Here is an 18,864-nt window from a genome sequence, read left to right on the forward strand (position 1 = left end):
GACGTGTCGGGATATCGCACATGCGCATAGCATCAAAAAATCGCCATTTTGATAACCTGGGTTATCGTTCAGGATTTGAGGATGGAAAATAATAGCCATCGGTGGGTTTGGAAATAAATCTATTTTCGATACCAGATTACTAATAAACAGTAATACTTTGCTAAACAATGCTAATTAGAAAATTGTTGAAAATATATTGATATTTCGATTGAAGATAAGTTTTTACTGGGTTTAGTGTCCCTTTAAGGTCTAGTAGGAATTTCTTAGATTTATGAGTGCTTACTGATTACCAGTTATATTTCAGGGTTCACTTCTTTACGCACTTTCATTGGTATTCACTTTCATTATTAGCTGTATTTGTTTGTATTGTATTTTTAATGGGTAAATGTTTTTAAATTGTAACTCAATAAAAGTTAATTTGTACCTACCTTCTTGTCACTTTCACATACTTCATATATGAAGATTATCCTAAATTGATGATTGTGAGTTGCTGAGTGCTATTTATGTACACTCTTTTTGTAGTGTGTAATTCTCACTACTATCCCAATTCTTGTCTTTTCTGTGTACAGCACCTCTCCCCTTAGGAATATTGAACTACTAAAAGTACCTTATAATACTTTTTTACTATATACTCTATAGGGGACTACTCCCAGGGAGTGCCATTATTTTCTCTGCCCTCTATAAACATCAGTATATGGATATATTGTTTTGTAGCATGTAGAATGACAGCACTTCTGTTATGGATTTAAAAGGTCATTGTACTGTAACATTTTCTCCCCTTTAATGTGTTTCCGATAATCCCTTTTACTTGCAGGGACAGATTTATAATAAGGCAGCATAGGCATGTGCCTACAGGCGTCCTCCATACAGGGGCACCTGTCTCTGCCTATTATAAATACCAATCAGCCAGTGACCTTAACTAAGATGGCTGCCAGCAGTAAAATAAAAGCACTGCACATGTTCAGCAGCAATGTTTTGTAAATATTACTCAAGCGCAGCATCTGGCTTCCCCTGCACATGGACAATGCTTGTGGCAGCCATCACAAAGATTGTTGCCTCACACATGTGGTGCTGTTATTTCACTGCCAAGACCATCTTAGTTAAAGTTTCTGGGACATCGGTGAACTGGGAGCACAGTGCGGTGAAATGGGAGTGCTTCAGATTCCTGGACTGTAAATCTGTCCCTGTTTACCTGTAGTAGCGTATAAAATAGTTTACCAATATATCTTTTACATTTATTTTTCATCTGAAATAGCTAATGAAGATATAGGTATTAAAATGGTCATTTTCAGTTGGTCTAATTATTGGTGTTTGTTTATAGATAAGATAAGGAGGCTTTTGTCTATAAAGAGAAAGATTAGATAATTAGGTTTGTTCTCCTGCACGTTCAGCCCATTTAAATAGTTTGTGGTTTGAATATGCAAAACTATCTATTTCATATACAAAAATAATAAAAAAAAAAAATTCTCATACATTTAATATTCTGCACCTAGTATAACAAGTAACGGAGCACATTAAGGCAAAGCAAATTTTGCACTACAGTGTTTATTTAACTAGATCCTGTTAGAGGAAGGAGGTGATATGGAGTAAGGAGCAATACAGACCAGTGGGTGGATACAGCTGAGGGAACACAGCTAAGCCGAGGTAGATAGTTAAAATAGAAGCTATAATGTGATGGGTATTTAATAGAGTAGTATAAACTCATGTACATATGGACACTAGTGTAGGCATTAGTCTGCTCATCAGTATCATGCATCCTCTGTCTATGGGCTTGATATTCAAAAGCTCACCAGCATGGAGAGAAATAATGCAAAATCTTTGGAATTTGAACCCTGCATCGTAAGATAAATATCTTTCAAATTCAAATTTGTGTTTCTAACACTTGTTTATATATACATATCCGTCTATCTATAGAAGCACTTGTGGTCAAGCAAATGAGAAGATTTATTGGGATAGAGTGTAATGGAGAAGTGGGATGGCAGAGAAAAGCACAGGGCCTTAGGATGAACAAAGCTACAATAGGCCAATGTTAGCCATTTTAATATGATAAAAGTTAAACAATATACAAACAGCAAACTGCAAATGATTGTAAAAGTATTTAAAGGTAGCGTGTGCATAATACTGAATTGCAGTATGAGTCCGCTGGATTGCTGGAGTTTTGTTTTAGTTTAAAAGGGTAAAGTATGTCAAGTTATAAAGAAAGAGGAGAGATACAGAAGAGGTGTGAGGTATGCAAGAGAAAGAGTTTTATGTGGTAGCTTGTGAAGGAGGAAATGTGTTGTAAAGATCATAAGCAAAGGGATTGATGGTGACGGAAAAAGGACATCACGTGTCATCCTTATAAGATGAAAAGAAAAGATAAATCTCTTTGTTGTGAATTATGAGTGTAGGAAAGTGAAAAATGAATCAATACAAGGCAATATGGTATGAGTTTAGATTGCAGATAATGTCACTGAGCCTGTTAAACAATGCATTGATGTGATGCAGAAATTCTAAGTGCAGTAAGCAACGCAGCACACAGGAGTCATGTAGCAAGGTTAAAGGGATACTAAACCCAATTTGTTTCTTTCATGATTCAGATAGAGCATGTCATTTTAAGCAACTTTTTAATGTATTCCTATTATCAATTTTCTTTGTTCTCTTGGTATCTTTATTTGAAAAGCAAGAATGAAAGCTTATGAGACGGCCCATTTTAGGTTCAGCACCTGGGTACTGTTTGCTGATTGGTGGCTCAATGCAGCCACCAATCAGCAAGTGCTATCCAGGGTGCTGAAGCAAAAATGGTCCTGCTTCTAAACTTTCATTCCTGCTTTTTCAAATAAAGATACCAAGAGAATGAAGAATAATTGAGATTGCAGTAGCAATAACCGGCGACTTGTAATGGCTGGTTATTTATCGCTCACCTGCAAACGGGCAAATTTGCCCGTTTGCGGGCACATGATCAATTAGCGCTCCACTTGTAAAGGGCATTCAGCTAATTTTCATTGCCCTTAAAAGGGCATTCAGCTCTTTGAAAAAAGCCCAGACTTGCATTGCTGTTCCTTCAACAAAGGATAACAAGAGAATAAAGCAAATTTAATAATAGAAATCATTTTGAAAGTTGGTTGAAATTGTATGTTCTATCGTAATCATGAAAGAAAAATAAGCATTTTGGGCTTCATATCAAGATGCACTACTAAGGGCCTGATGATCAAAGGATTCTAATAATATCACAATGCTGTGAAGGTATTGGCATTGCAAATTAAAAGTGCATGTGAAATGGAATCATTGTTTTAGTACACTTCACTGTGTGATGTGAGGGTCTCTGCCATGCACAGAATGTTCAGTACTGCAACCTCCCATGTGCAGTGAGGGTTAAAGTGTAAAGGATCCCTTTGGACAATATTAATAGGTAATGACTATATCAACTTACATGAATGAACTTAAATGGACAGTATACTGTAAAATAGTTTGTCCCTTAATGTGTTTCCAATTACTTTTTTACCAACTGCAAAGTATAAAATGTATGAAAATTACCTTTTTTAGGTTTATTTGTATATATGAAATAGATAAATTTGTGTTTTGAAGCCACAACCTAATAAAATGTCCGTAAACCAAAGACCAATATTTTATTACCTTGGAATGTTCTAAGGTAGAGAGGCCTATACTTTCCAATGGAAACAGCTTTGCAAATAATCTGATGATAAGACTAAGCTCACGTTTTTAGTCAAATTCTTTTTATTAACACAGAAACTGTGAGCGATCCACATCAATTCCACATGAAAGGTAATAACATAAAGGTTGCATTAACAGTATCAGTACATCGACACAATTTCCAATTTTCAATAAGAACAGGTAATAACTAGGTGTACTCAAAAAGGGGTAAAAGAAAGAAGGAGGGGGATGAAGACACAATAAATCAAGAATTGTAACAATGTGGAGTGTCCAGTCTCGGGGGTGCTACCCATCCCAAACCCCTATAGAGAGTTCTCACAAGCCCCAATAGCCAATAGTAAGAGTCCCTTATGTCTCGTAACAGTTTCTTGCTATCAATGCTTTAACACTATTTGTGAATATCCTAAATAGAGGGAGAAGGGATTTAATCGGCAGTCTGACAGGCTTATTTAGTAGCCATATGAGGGGATCAGGTGGGATTTGTATGTGTAGTATCTTCTCAACCTCTGCTATAACTTCATACCAAAAATGGTTCAATCTTGAGCACCACCACCACATGTGGCCCATACCACTGCCCACGTGTCCACATCTCCAACATTTATTGTTAGTGTTTGGGTATAGCCGGTGTATTTTTCGTGGAGTTAAGTACCAACAGTGTAGAATTTTATAATTGGTTTCTAGTATGGATGCTGAGATAGAGGATTTTTTAGTGTTTAGGAAAATAGTAGCTGCCGTTTGTGGAAGGATAATTCTACCCAGTTCCCTATCCCACATCTCTATGGAATAAGCTCACGTTTTTAGAACATTTCATCTGGCGTGAACATTGGCAACACAGAAATTAACATTTCTCGTTGGACATAGCGATACTTTGATCATTGGGCCCTAAATGTCATGTAAGATGTAGAAAGAAGGAGTTTGATATGGATTGTACTATATGATGTGTGCAGGTAAATGACACTGACCTATGAGAGGGTGCTGTAAGGAAAGATCATGGAGCGGACCATCCAACTTGAATAATACAGTTATGAACATACACTTTGTATCGAGAAACATAAATCACTGTTACATTCATGATCACGGGTTTATAGATGGGTACAAACTAAAACTGCATAAAAACAACAGAGCTTGCATATTGATTGTGTATACTTTGTGTGTTCAGCTCTGTCATATTTTAAAAACAAACATTATTTAACAACACTGTGCGCCACTGTAGTGTACAATAGTGTCTCTAAATGGAATAATGCAAAAAAATGTCCAGTCTTCACTTTAAATCTTAAAATTGCAGGTTGTATCAAAAAAGAAGAAAAAGAGGGAGAGGGCATAGCATAATACTGTTTAAAAACTGAAAGAGATCCTAATCTTTTCTGATATTATGCAGATGACTGGGTTATAGTTGAGTTAATGGTTCACCATTGCCCCTCACATGTTAAAGGTCTATACTTCTATATATTTTCACCAGTGTTAAAACTCTATTTTTTTTTTTTTTTTTTTAATAAAAGGGACATTGCAGCCAAAGCTGGAACCCACATTGATGCATTTCAGTTTTGAATAGAAGCATTTTTGTAATATACATGTATTAGCAAAAATGCTCCTAATAAAACCTATAGCTTCAAAGTGTATTTAAGTATGCGCTGTGCAGTTGTTCAGAGAGCCTAAGGTGCTTGTACTATCTGGTAATGACTCTGAATTTGTTAATTGCTGACATGATACAAGCCCCACTGTAACTATGAGCGGCTGCAGTATTTAAAATGCTGGTGCACTGAGAATATCCAGCTATGCTTCACATGCACGTGCAGAGAAAAACATTACTAAAACAGTAAATAACGTTTACTAAAAGCATTTCTGCCAATACATGTAAATTGCAAATTTGTTTCTATTCAAAGATGTAATTCATCTATGTGCATTTAAAGTTTGACCGGAATGTCCCTTTAGCTTATTTTTAACAAGAACATAGAAAAGCTAATGTAAAACTCATAGCTATTATCTGTAATCAATAAGACATTGAAATATGTTCTCTGGAACGATTGTTGTTATAAGCTTATTAGCAGCAATACTATTTCTCATGTGCCTTAAAATGAAGGTACATTTAGATGATAAAGTGCCCTGGGCACTTTAATTCATCAAAATTTACATTTCACTTGTGTTGTGAAAATACTTACCTTTTAATCTTGACAGCCGCTGTATAACTTCCCCCGCCCGTCGTGGGGAATCCGGCTTCCTTCAATCACGGCGTTGAATCAGACACTTATTCCCCTAGGTGGGAAGCCGTGATTGGAGGATGACCGATCCGTCATGTCTGACGTATGAAGAGGCTTGCGACGACCTGGGAAATAGCTGGAGCGGCTGTCAAGATTAAAAGGTAAGTATTTTCACAACACGAGTGAAATGTAAATTTGATGAATTAAAGTGCCCCTTTTAAAAACCGGGCACTTTATCATCTAAATTTAGCTTCACTTTAACTGGTTTCGCCATAAGTAATGCTATCTGGCAGGTTGCAATCTACAGTACTAATTCTCACATTATTTTATTGCTGCAAAATGTGAATTGACATTATACCATACAAGTAATCCTTAAATGAATTGTTCCGCCAGTGTTAACACTTTATATTTTCACTATTTTACAGTTAAATACTTAACTAATTTTTAAAAAGCAACTATGGTACTCCTTTGTCTGGACATAGCTCTAATTGCATGGTTACTGTATTAATAATATATCCTCCTTCATTTAGCCAAAGAAACCAACACGCGGTCATTCTTGATGTACTGTCACCGTGGAATAGGTAATTAGGGCATCACTTAACACTGCTATTTACCTGTTTGAATAAGGTCTTTCTGCAAACACATTAATCAACTGCAGTGTCAATGTAAGATCCGCTTTGTGTTTGCAGACTAGAAATTTACAAGCTGAAGATCATGGTTGTCACATCTACACACTCATGTCTCAAACATCGTAAACCGCAAACAACATCAGATCCATGGTGTCATCATTTTGTGTTTCATTCATGTGGAAAACAGAACATAGTGAAATAAGATCCAGAAATGAAATAGAATAGATAATGTAGAGCCAGCAGAATCTACTTACTAGCTGGGAAGAGGGTTTTAAATACTATGTAATGTACAAATGGACTCTTTTTCGGAAATCTTATAATCAAGAGTCAATAAAATGATCATCCAAAAATTTGTAACTTTATGATATAAAACATATTTTCTAGAATGTTTGTTGTCACAAGTTAACAAGGTTATTAGCGGAAATACCATCTCACATACATCTTAACTGGTTTACATTAGCCATAAGTAATGCTAATTCCAGAATTAATAGAAGCCCTATTCCTGAAAGCTATCAATCTACAATACTGATTATTAGTTTTCTGTTAAATATTTTTATGCAAAATGTGAATTATGTATTATAGAAATAATCCTTAAGTGATACAAAAAAATTATATTGAAAGACTACGTTAAAACTTATATTTAATGTACATGGTAGTTTACAAAACAAAGTTGAAATCATAACCAAATTGTCTTATACTTCTGTTGTAAAATGAGGCTCACAAGATTAACAAGTAGGCTGAACAGGGGCATTCCTTGAGCATATATGATGTATCCTCTTAATTGGTATCAGAATTGTCTATGCATTCTACAACTGTAGGTCACATGGTTTCGTCTTGCCAAATGTGGGCTGGCAAGGCAATCTCAAAATATGTTCATTGCATATTAAAGTGCAAAAAAAAGAAACTCTACACTTGTGAAACTATAAACAAAAGCAAGGTAAACTATACTGGACTTTTGATTGCTTTCAGGGCCAGGAGCTTCCTGTTACATTTGCTTTGCCCTGCAAAACTCTGCAATCTAGTGTGGGCCTCAATACTTTCTATGGAAATAAGCTCACAACTCACTTGACATTCCTAGTTCAGCCCTTTTTCTTAGGTAATTCCATGAGGTCTCCCATGTGAGGGTCAGAATGATATTTCTCCATGATGAGGAATTTTAGATTATCAGGACCAAGAGCTAGGTAATAATACAAGAATGCTCTAACAAATAAAAACATGTCATGTTTTCATGAGAATGTCCCTTAAAGAGAGAGAATTGTGAGTAGAGAACAAAGTTTTGAAATAAGCTGCAATGAGCAAGATTGGTCATAATTAAAGGGACAGTCTAGTCCAAAACAAACTTTCATTATTCAGATAGGGCATGTAATTTGAAACAATTTTCCAATTTTGCTTTGTTCTCTTGGTATTCTTATTTGAAAGCTAAATCTAGGAGTTTCATATGCCAATTTCTAAGCCATTGAAGGCCACCTCTTAGTTCAGGGCATTTTGACAGTTTTTCACCACTAGAGGGTGTTAGTTCATGTGTTTCATATAGATAACACTGTGCTCATGCACGTGGAGTTCCTAGGAGCTAGCAATGATTGGTTAAAATGCAAGTTTGTCAAAAGAACTGAAATAAGGGGCAGTTTGCAAAGGCTTAGATAAAAGATAATCACAGAGGTAAAAAGTGTATTAATATAACTGTGTTGGTTATGCAAAACTAGGGAATGGGTAATAAAGGGATTATATATCTTTTAAAACAATAAATATTCTGGTGTAGACTGTCCCTTTAATTAGAAAATAAAAACTGGGAAAGTAGATATGAAGCTGAAGAAGATATTGCTATATGTTACACCAAAGGGATGCAAGAAGCATGCGTATTAGATATTTTTCTATTTGGTTGATATTCGTGCACAGCGAAGTGGGTGGGAATCAACCTTGTTTTTCACGATAAAATCTAGCAACCACATGCACATATGTAAACAACACTCTTTTATGCATTGGTAGTGGTTATTTTTTTATACATTTATACAGTGGTAAGTACCAGCTTGCACATGATTATTATTATCAGTTATTTGTAGAGCGCCAAAAGATTCTGCATCAATTTTGTCATCTGCTTACAACTCATTTACAATCAGCTGAAAAACATAATTTATGCTTACCTGATAAATTCATTTCTTTCATGGTGGTGAGAGTCGACGATCCATTACTCCCGGGAATTAAACACCCCAACCACTAGGAGTAGGCAAAGATTCCAAAACCCCAAGATCTCTATAAAACCCTTCCCACCTCACAGGTACCTCAGTCTAACGTATAGCCAACCAAAATGAGGTAGGAAAAGAAATAAGAGCAAAATAAAAGGAAGAGGGGAAAAAGATGTGCACAAGAAAGAAAAAAAACCACAGGGTGTCTCGTGGACTCTCACCACCATGAAATAAATGAATGTATCTTTAAAGCATAAATTATGTTTTCTTTTATACAGGTGGTGAGAGTCCATGATCCATTACTCCTGGGAACCAATACCCAAGCTGTGGAGTATCCGAGTAATGAGACACAAAGGGTGGGATTTAAAAAACATCTTTTTTCACTGAAAAACTAAATCCACAACCCCAAAGGGGCATTTTTTTCAATGCACTTACAATTAATCATCAGGCAAAAAATAAATCAAGCTGAGACAACTGCCTGATGGACGTTCCTACCAAGGCTGCCTATGAAGAACAAAAGAAGCAAAAACATAAAAATTGTAAAATTTAGCAAAAGTGTGCAAAGAAGACCAAGTAGCTGCCTTGCAAAATTGGCCAACAGAAGCATCATACTAGAAAGCCCAAAAGGTGGCAACTGAGCTTGTAGAATGAGCAGTAATCTGTTTAGATGGAGGCTGACCTGCCTCAAAGTAAGCCTTAAGAATCAAACGTTTCAACCAAGAGGCCAAATAAACTTCTGAAACTTTCTGCCCTTAACCAGAAAAGTTAAAAAACAAACCAGAAGTTTGTTTGAAATCCTTAGTAGCATCAATATAATACTTCAATACTCTAACAACACCCAAATTATGTTAATAAAAAAAAGTACTTTACCTTTGATAAAACTGTGTTGCAAAATGCGCATCAGGCATTTCTGGTGAGTTCAGTGTCTGTCAGGGCCACTTCATGGATTCAATTATAGATATATTTGTTTGATGGAATTGTATTTTTGATAGGAATAGCACTGTAATACCCAGCCATTTTTAAATAATTGCAGTGGGGCAACATGAGAAAGCAGTAGATTACTTTTTTTTGTGCTTTGCTTTGCCGTTTGGTCGTTTCAGCGTGCACCCCTTCCAGCCTATGCCCAGTGGTTTATTCCAATTCCGCTTCCCATACACACAAAGCACAAAAGGGACTGTAGCGGAAAGGATCGAATGTGTGAGTAGATTGCCTATCCCTTTTGCTCCCTTGTGGAGACTTAATAGCCAAAGAGAGGAATTGCTGTGGGATATTTTTTTACTTGTGTTACACACTGCAATGGGGGTAATTACCCATATTGTGCTTTTCTCCATGCCATTGATTTGATAGGTTTCTGAACTCAGCGTCCGAGTGTCATTTTCTTTTACCATTAACACGTATACCAAGTAAATGTGAAGCAAGTAACACTAGCAAAGGAAGCAGGAGGCATGAAGGCATAGAAACATTGAAAGCAAAACAGGTCAACTTTAACTTTGGGATGAAACTGGTAAGGTTGAATCTGCAGCAAATACATTAGTCCAAGAAATAGCAGCACCTTATTTTATAACATTTATTTTATTGCAAGAGACAAAATTGCAACGTTTCGGGGGGTCAGCCCCTTAATCATGCATATGTGCATCACATCCTGTATGCCTTAAATAGCCAACAGATTAACCCATTTACCTGTGCACACCTGAGTATGCTACGACCTAGTGGCTATTTCTATTCATTACATATCAATAAAAACAAACAAAAATAAATACAAAGATGAAGTAACATGTTGGAGCAGCTTTGCATATATTAATCAAATACAATGTATTATCTACACAACCCATCAGAAGATGCAAACATGCCACACCATCTAACTAGTTATACATCATTAAAGCAAAATGTAGTGGATCTATTTTAATAAAATACTGACCAATTGATCTCTTTATTCATACCATTTGGTGTCAATGTATCTAATTTAAAGATCCAGAAAGCTTCTTTTTGTTTAAGTCTTAGTTCCCTATCCCCACCCCTCCGGGGTCTCTCAATGTGGTCAATAATTTGAAAACACAACTAATTGTATGTCCTGCTTCTAAAAAATGGCTAACAACTGGAGATGTTACTACTTTGCGTCTAATATTACTTTTGTGTTCTACTATCCTTTCTCTGACCATCCTTGTGGTCTCGCCAACGTAGCCCCGCCCACATGGGCATTTAATCATATATATAGTGTATTTCAAATTACATGTATAATACCCTTTTATATTGAATTTTTTCCCGGTAAGGGGATGAGAAAATTGGGATCCCTTAATCATAGAATTACAATTCGAGAACTGTAGACAAGGAAAACATCCTCTTTGTGCCTCTGAAATATAAGTTTGTATCGAAACAATTGAGGAACCAATATCTGCTCTGATAAGCTTATCACGTAAATTGCTGTTCCGCTTGTATGCAGGCATGGGCATGTTAACAAATTCCGCAATCTCTGGATTACATGTCTTTAAAACCTGCCAATGCCTACGTACAATTTTTTGTATTTCCAAACTCTGTTTAGAGTATTATGATATAAAGATAATTCTATCATTTTTCTTTTTTGACTTATCATGCTGTATAAAGAGGCCACTCCTTGGGGTCATTAATACTTTCTCCATCTCAGCTAATATAAATTCCCTAGGGTAACCCCTCTCAATAAATTTCTGACTCATCTCAAGTAATCTAGACTTAGCTCTATTTTTGTCAGTGACTATGCGTCTAACACGTAAAAATTGACTCCTTGGAAGGGACTTAATCAATGTGGGGTTAAGGGCACTAGTATAGTGTAACAGATTGTTCCTATCTGTGTCTTTGCTATATAGATCAGTGGTCAATACATTCCCATTTTTGAGGACCGTAGTATCTAAGAAATTAATCTTATGCTCACTCAAGGTTAAAGTGAATTGTATATGGTTAGTCATTCTATTCAGGTCTGTCACAAAGTCTGTCAGGGTTCCAATGCCGCCCAGCCAAATACCAAAAAAATCGTTGATATAGCGCCACCAGGTGGCGCCATACCGAAGATACAATGGGTGTTCAAACACAAATTTTTCTTCAAAAACACTCATGTATAGGTTCGTATAATTGGGGGCGACATTGGAAACCATGGCAGTACCCTGTAATTGTACATAGAAGGAGTCTTCAAACAAGAAGAAATTATTATATAAAATTAATTCCAACAGTTGCAATACAAAATGGATTTGAGGCATATTCAATTTGTCATCTGAGTACAAAACAGATTTGATCGCAGCCAGACCACTTTAGTGTGTTATAGAGGTGTATAGGCTTATCACATCAAGGCTTAACAATACATATTTATAATTTTGAAATTGTAAACCCATTAGTTTGGATAGAAAGTCCCCTGTGTCTTTAAGATAACTGCTTGAAAGTACCACCAAAGGTCGTAAAATTTTATCTAAATACACAGCCTATGTGGAGAGGCTATTCAAACTGGGTCTGTTTTCTTTAGAAAAAAGGCGCTTGAGAGGTGACATGATTACTTTATATAAATATATTCAAGGCCCATATACAGAGATGGCAGAAGCTCTGTTTATTCCAAGAAAATTGTTTCTGACAAGAGGTCATAATTTAAGGTTGGAGGAAAGGAGATTTAATCTCCTGCAACGGAAACGTTTTTTCACTGTAAGAGCAATAAAATTGTGGAACTCATTACCAAAGGAGGTAGTGAATGCCAATACCATAGATACATTTAAAAATAGTCTGGATACATTTCTGTATATAAACAAAATTCATGGATATGATTGCTAGTATTAAATGGGTCACATTTTAATGGGGTTATTTAAGCTTAACTGGAGCTTTTTGTAAGTATTTTAGATTTGTATAGGTTGATCTCGATGGACTTCAGTCTTTTTTCAACCTTATCTACTATGTTACTATGTTACAGCAATATTAGAGACTACAGAGTTGGTACTAGCCACAATAGGGAGTCCCGGGGGTGAATAAAGGGACTTGTGTATTTTAGGTAAAGTGTAAAAAACTGGAATTACACTATCCTCTATCTACAGAAATTTAGCTGTATTAGCATCTATTATACCCCGGGATTTGGCAAACATTAGAATCTTGTTAACCTCTTTAAGAATGTTAAATAATAGGTTACAATTCACTTTCCTATACACACTAGGGTCGGACAGCTGTTCAATTATCTCATCTTTGTAGTAATCCTTATTCAGAATCACCGCCGCTCCGCCCTTATCTGCCTGTTTCAAAATCAAACCAGGTCTAGCTACTAAGTTTTTCAATGCCTCACCATCCCTTCTAGTAAAATTAACATCCTGTCTACCCACAGGCTTCGTACCTTTACACACTTTCGACTGCAACTTTAATATATCAGCAAGTACTAGTTTTTCAAATGTATTTACACTCGCATTAATATTAGAGGGGCAAAAGTTACTCTTATTCCGAAGACCCAATGTTTTGATATTCAACAGATCGTTACTCTCATTAGTTACATTACTTACATTGTGGAATTCATGTGCCCACACTTTTAATTTAATATTTCTAAAAAAGCAGTGTAAGTCCTGCTGTAATAGGAAAAAGTCACAGTCTGATTGAGGACAAAACGAAAGACCTTTACCCAAAACTTTCTGTTCATCAACCGGAAGAACATGGGACGATATGTTGACCACTATTTCTTCTGATGAGTTGACCGAGTCCGAGATGCAAACTGTACCTCCTTTCTGGGCCGTGACGATGTATTGAATCCGCTTGCGGTGCCTGCGTCCGCCTCCGTCCGATTCTCCATGAGAAAAATCAGACGACTCAGAACTGCTACTCGCAGCTGACTGCTCTTGCTGAGTTGCTTGCTTCTGACGTCTCCTCTGTTTGGGGGAGTGGGGTCGGTCGCGGCCATTGGGGTCATAGATCCATCGGTAAACCCTCCCAGACTGGTAATCTTGCTCATCTCTATCGATTTCCTCAATTCAGCTATATGTGCTGCATTCTCTTTCAGGATTTTATCCAGATTGGCAGGGGAAAGCTGTACCTTCAGATCTTTTTCCAAATCTTCAATAGTAAGCTTTACTGTCTCTATATCCTTCTGTAGGTACTCAACTGTCAGTACCAATATGTCTAATGAGCATTTATTTAAGATCTTTTAAAATTTTCGACAATACTCATTATTTTCTTTAAGAAGGGTTAGCCTTACATGCATCCGTAAACCTCTGGGGATGCGTTTAACCCGATGGTACTCGGCTAAAGTTGTTGCATGCAAGTCATATGACAACTTTTTCTTACATATTCGTGAATACTGGGTAGTAGAGGTCTCAGTATGAGAGGTATGCAGAAAGTCTCTCGAGCCAGAGACTAAAGTGGTTATCCTTGCTGCTTCCATTTCTGAGTACATAAAAACTTGTGCTCCACTTGCTTCAAGAACTGGAGATTCCTCCAATATGATTGCCTGGTTCATGGTCAGTGACAACAGTATCAAATAATACTCAATAGGTCCGGCATTCAACAGTAATAAGAAAAAATTAAATATAAGAGGGTATTATACATGTAATTTGAAATACGTTATATATATCATTAAATGCCCATGTGGGCGGGGCTATGTTGGCGAGACCACAAGGATGGTCAGAGAAAGGATAGTAGAACACAAAAGTAATATTAGACGCAAAGTAGTAACATCTCCAGTTATTAGCCATTTTTTGGAAGCAGGACATACAATTAGTCAGTTGCGTTTTCAAATTATTGACCACATTGAGAGACCCCGGAGGGGTGGGGATAGGGAACTAAGACTTAAACAAAAAGAAGCTTTCTGGATCTTTAAATTAGATACATTGACACCAAATGGTATGAATAAAGAGATCGATTGGTCAGTATTTTATTAAAATAGATCCACTACATTTTGATTTAATTATGTATAACTAGTTAGATGGTGTGACATGTTTGCATCTTCTGATGGGTTGTGTAGATAATACATTATATTTGATTAATATATAAGAATTGCAAAGCTGCTCCAACATGTTACTTTATCTTTGTATTTATTTTTGTTTGTTTTTATTGATATGTAATGAATAGAAATAGCCACTAGGTGGTGCACAGGTAAATGGGTGTGTCCTTAGGGCTAATCTGTTGGCTATTTAAGGCATACAGGATGTGATGTACATATGCATGATTAAGGGGCTGACCCCCTGAAACGTTGCAATTTTGTCTCTAGCAATAAAATAAATGTTATGAAATAAGGTGCTGCTATTTCTTGGACTGATATTATTACTAAGGAGTTGGCCAGTGGCTCCTATTAGCCTGCACCTTTCTTATTACTGTTGGATGCTGAACCTATCGAGTATTATTTGAAACTATAAATTGATAGACATACAGACACCAACAAGATAAACCAACTGCACATACTATTGGTGAATAAAAAAAGTAATTGGGATTATCCTACTACAAGATTTTTCACAAACACCTATAATTGCAAGGACTGATTTCCTTTGTGTGTACACATGAATTTCCCTTGCAAACCTCATCCCAGCTATTTCTGGAAGAACTAAAAGGAATTCCAATCAGAGAGAAAGCAAGAAGCTGGAAGGACATGACTCTTCCCTGTTTGATCAGCAATTTATTTCTGATTTTTTTTTTAAAACAACTTTAAAATAACTAAACTAGACACACATTAACGCTTGTTGTTTAATGTCAAGATCCAAGGTGTCCATACTACTTTATTTTTAACTCACATGGTACACAGCCAGTTTAGCTTCAGTTCCTCACACCCTCCTTCTTCCCCCTCCTTACTTTCCAGGGTGGGCTGAGATTTCCGTGTCTGACAGCAACTCCAGACTTCTCTGTCGCAGAGTCTCACCCACTTCAGGTGATGGGTATAGAATAGAAAGATTATCATATATAGGGCTAGATTACAAGTGGCGCACTTTTTTGAGCTCCCACTCGCACGTAAACTTTGCTATTCAAATACTTTGCACGCGTCGGGTTGCACTTGTATTACAAGTTGAAAGCAAAAAGTTAGCTTGCGAGCAAAAACCTGATGAGTGCAAAAGTTGAACTTCGAATATCGTGACCGCGTTAACATATTCTCCTATAGACTTCAATAAAGCGTGCAAACTGCAAACAAAACCAAAACCCATACTCACGCACTAACCCGACTGCGTTTATTCAAGAGCGCTAAACCTGGCATGAAATATGAATATTTCACATTCCAATATTCTTCACATAGAAGAATATGTCCTATTTATTCTTCAATACATTTTTCTATATATATAGCTGATGATTTTTTGTTAAAATATATGTCTATAATACCTAGAACATATTCCCCTATGTGAAGAGCATTGGAATGTGAAATATTTAAAGTAAATACATATTCAAAACCATTATGGAATATTAATACTGAATAAAATGTTCATGTTTTCAGGTATTTGACTGCAAAGGGCTCCAATGCACACATACAGGGAGTGTAGAATTATTAGGCAAGTTGTATTTTTGAGGATTAATTTTATTATTGAACAACAACCATGTTCTCAATGAACCCAAACAACTCATTAATATCAAAGTTGAATAGTTTTGGAAGTAGTTTTTAGTTTGTTTTTAGTTATAGCTATTTTAGGGGATATCTGTGTCTGCAGGTGACTATTACTGTGCATAATTATTAGGCAACTTAACAAAAAACAAATATATACCCATTTCAATTATTTATTTTTACCAGTGAAACCAATATAACATCTCAACATTCACAAATATACATTTCTGACATTCAAAAACAAAACAAAAACAAATCAGTGACCAATATAGCCACCTTTCTTTGCAAGGACACTCAAAAGCCTGCCATCCATGGATTCTGTCAGTGTTTTGATCTGTTCACCATCAACATTGCGTGCAGCAGCAACCACAGCCTCCCAGACACTGTTCAGAGAGGTGTACTGTTTTCCCTCCTTGTAAATCTCACATTTGATGATGGACCACAGGTTCTCAATGGGGTTCAGATCAGGTGAACAAGGAGGCCATGTCATTAGATTTTCTTCTTTTATACCCTTTCTTGCCAGCCACGCTGTGGAGTACTTGGACGCGTGTGATGGAGCATTGTCCTGCATGAAAATTATGTTTTTCTTGAAGGATGCAGACTTCTTCCTGTACCACTGCTTGAAGAAGGTGTCTTCCAGAAACTGGCAGTAGGACTGGGAGTTGAGCTTGACTCCATCCTCAACCCGAAAAGGCCCCACAAGCTCATCTTTGATGATACCAGCCCAAACCAGTACTCCACCTCCACCTTGCTGGCGTCTGAGTCGGACTGGAGCTCTCTGCCCTTTACCAATCCAGCCACGGGCCCATCCATATGGCCCATCAAGACTCACTCTCATTTCATCAATCCATAAAACCTTAGAAAAATCAGTCTTGAGATATTTCTTGGCCCAGTCTTGATGTTTTAGCTTGTGTGTCTTGTTCAGTGGTGGTCGTCTTTCAGCCTTTCTTACCTTGGCCATGTCTCTGAGTATTGCACACCTTGTGCTTTTGGGCACTCCAGTGATGTTGCAGCTCTGAAATATGGCCAAACTGGTGGCAAGTGGCATCTTGGCAGCTGCACGCTTGACTTTTCTCAGTTCATGTGCAGTTATTTTGCGCCTTGGTTTTTCCACACGCTTCTTGCGACCCTGTTGACTATTTTGAATGAAACGCTTGATTGTTCGATGATCACGCTTCAGAAGCTTTGCAATTTTAAGAGTGCTGCATCCCTCTGCAAGATATCTCACTATTTTTGACTTTTCTGAGCCTGTCAAGTCCTTCTTTTGAACCATTTTGCCAAAGGAAAGGAAGTTGCCTAATAATTATGCACACCTGATATAGGGTGTTGATGTCATTAGACCACACCCCTTCTCATTACAGAGATGCACATCACCTAATATGCTTAATTGGTAGTAGGCTTTCGAGCCTATACAGCTTGGAGTAAGACAATATGCATAAAGAGGATGATGTGGTCAAAATACTAATTTGCCTAATAATTCTGCACTCCCTGTATATGTGCATTTATTTTTCATCTAAGGCACTTACAGCATCTATACCAAAGGAAGCTTCAGCAGTGAATCTTCAGAAACATTATGGCATTGCAGTAAATTATTGTTGATTTGTTTAATAATGATGTTCCTGTAATGAGAGCAGTGAGAATCCTGCTTATCAACCAGTGAGCATTCAGTCCCTAGGATTAGATTGTACACAGGTATGCACTTCCTGTTTCAAAATCAAAATAAACAGCTTTAGCTTAACCTTTTTTTATGCCAAAAAATATTTTTTATAAATAGTGCTCTTTTGTATTCATGAAAGAAATGTTTAATGTCTCTTTAAATTTTACTGGAACGAACTTCCTTTTTTGTAACAATATACCTAGAGTCACACAACAAAATAATGTTTTAGAATAACATAAGAAGAAAGGGGAAAAACACACATTTCCATTCATTTTAGATAGCAAGTATTAAATAAAAGATATACATTTTTTTCATGAGAACTTAATCAGAAATATAATAAGATTTCATTTTGATATGCACAAAATATAAACTAGTAACAGCAGGACATGCTAAGGTTCAATTATCCACATTTTCACTACTTAAAGTGACAGGAAACCTAAAAATTTTCTTTCATGGATCATAGCAAACATTTTAAAACAACTTTCCAATTTACTTCTATTATCAGTTGTGCTTCATTCTCTTGGTATTCTTTGTTGAAAGAAGCGGCAATGCACTACTGGGAGCTAGATGAACACATTAGTAAGCCAATGACAAGAGGCATATACAGTATATGCAGCCAGCAATCCGCAGCTAGCTCCCACCTCCTGAACCTACCTAGTTATGCAATTCATCAAAGGATACTTAGAGGACTAACGGCTAGATTACAAATGTTGTGGTACAGCTTTTAACACTGAAAAAATGGCCATTCCAGCGTAATAGCCAGGATCGCATATTACAAGTCGCGGCGGTATAGCTATACCGCAAGCATTTTAGCCTGTAACACAACGTCCATTCCGCACTCAAATAAATTACGTTTTTGTGTGGGATTTTCATAGCACCGGTATTACAGGTTGTGCAGTCCGGCTAAAATGCTTGTGTTACAGCCTATACCAACACGATCCATACCGCCATCTGAGAACAGTAGTTATGGATTTTGCGAAACAAAAACCCCCAAATCTGCTGCCCACCCACATTGCCAACACTATTTAAATATATTAAC

Source organism: Bombina bombina, chromosome 1, assembly GCF_027579735.1.
Source record: "Bombina bombina isolate aBomBom1 chromosome 1, aBomBom1.pri, whole genome shotgun sequence".
In the NCBI taxonomy this organism is placed as follows: domain Eukaryota; kingdom Metazoa; phylum Chordata; class Amphibia; order Anura; family Bombinatoridae; genus Bombina; species Bombina bombina.